This window comes from Lactuca saligna, chromosome 3 (assembly GCF_052625555.1).
Source record: "Lactuca saligna cultivar CGN05327 chromosome 3, ASM5262555v1, whole genome shotgun sequence".
Classification (NCBI taxonomy): domain Eukaryota; kingdom Viridiplantae; phylum Streptophyta; class Magnoliopsida; order Asterales; family Asteraceae; genus Lactuca; species Lactuca saligna.
In genome coordinates, this window is record NC_136419.1 from 8012414 (window position 1) to 8014432 (window position 2019).

Below are 2019 nucleotides of genomic sequence, written 5' to 3' on the forward strand. Positions count from 1 at the left end.
AATATGAGTTGATGATTAAAACTATAAATTAAAAAACAATACAAAGTATTCAATTATAAACTAATATAAAATAGTAAATATCTTTATTAGAAAAAAAAAACAACGGTTTTCAAATGCAATTTAAATTATATACAATCACACATTTCTACTTGACATAGTCACTATCTCAAAATCTGAACAAAATGAAAATACTCCATAAGAACGATGTGTCGGAACAACATATTCAATCGTATTTCCTTTAAAGAAATAAATGAGATTGTTTTGATAATTCCATCATTCATTTGCACTAATATTGTAATTACTAACATCTACTTTAACCCACCGATTCTGGATGAAAATCCAAATAGCCCACAAATGATCTCCACTTATAGAAAAATACCCCAATTTTCAGTCAAACTTGATAAGCCTCAATGCATACGAGTTGAAATCATTAACAATATAATGTGCAAATATCACTAAATATTCTTCCGGATATACATCGAATCGCAAAATGTCATAGTTAGACAATAAGAAGTAAACTACACCTCCACTTATAATTGCCTCATCTGAAACAAAATAAACAGATGGTGATAACCAAATATTACAAAGCTCCCTCAATTCTCATGAAGTATACTTCGGTCAATAAAAGTAATGTTAAAAAAAAAAAGATTAATATCAAATTTTGAATATGAAACAATTATTAAAGTAATTGATATGTGTGAGACCCGTGTATTATATAAGTTTATTAAAAAAGATTAATATCAAATTTTGAATATGAAGCAATTATTAAAGTAATACTTTTACATATAAGCAAAGACTTTATTGCATAAGTTTGTATTTAAAACCAAATTACTAAAAATTAGTAATGACATATTCTAAATAATTGTTAAACGATCGACTGAATGCGATATTGAAGGAATGAAAAACAACAAATATAAAATGTTGAATTCAAAGGTTAATCACTTAATCATGATCATGAAAAAGAACAACTTCAATCTAGTGGTGAAAAACGATCGACTGAAGGCTATATTGAAGGAATGGGAAAAACAAATCAATGTGTGCGTCATATTTTGAGGTCTTAATTTTTGTTTGTTTTAACTTTTAAACGTAGAAGGTTTGAATAATAAATGGGCAATTTGATAAATCATATTATGATAGAAAAGGATTTGATATTTAGGGGCAATATGGGAAAAGTGACATTCAAGTTAGTTATGCTTCCATTGAAGACATTGAAAACATGTAAATGTTCCACGATATTTATCTCAAATTCATTAATGGAATCCCAAATTTTGTACTTGTAACTCTAATCCCACCCACTTTAAACAACCATATGCAAATAATTCAGATAGCGAGTGTTTTGAGTCATATACTGACCTACCCTGTCGAGCATATCTAGGTGCTCGACCTACCCTGTCAGGCATATCTGAGTGCCCGACCTACCCTCTGGTTTATTTCAACCGGTTATGGGGACTATTTCACCTATATCGTTACCATATAATAACATATCATACACATAGTGTCAGACATATATGGGTGCCCGAACTACCCTGTCAAGCATATCTGGGTGCTCGACCTACCCTACCGGACATATCTAGGTGCCCGACCTACCCTCTAGTTTATCTCAACCGGCTACGGGGTCCATTTCACCCTTACCACTACCCATAAAATCATAGCTTACTGGCACATAAACCATATCAAATAGCGGCATACCAGACAATTATCACAAAGACAATCATCTCTTCTATAAACAACTACTAGTGGGCCAACATTGGTGCCTTCGAGCCACTTCTACTGGAAGGTAACTCACCTCAAATGCTGTAAAGTAGCTGGAAATCCTCGGCTCCGACAATCCAACCAACTCAAACTCCTATACATAAAAGATTTCCTTAATTACCCTTTCATACTCATGACCCCTTAAGGGTCAACTTTGGTCAAAGTAAAAGTCATGGTCAACACCCTAGTCAAAGTCAACATTCCAAGTTGACTCAACTCACTGAGTTGGCCCATCAACTCACCGAGTTCCATAAATCATAAATACCC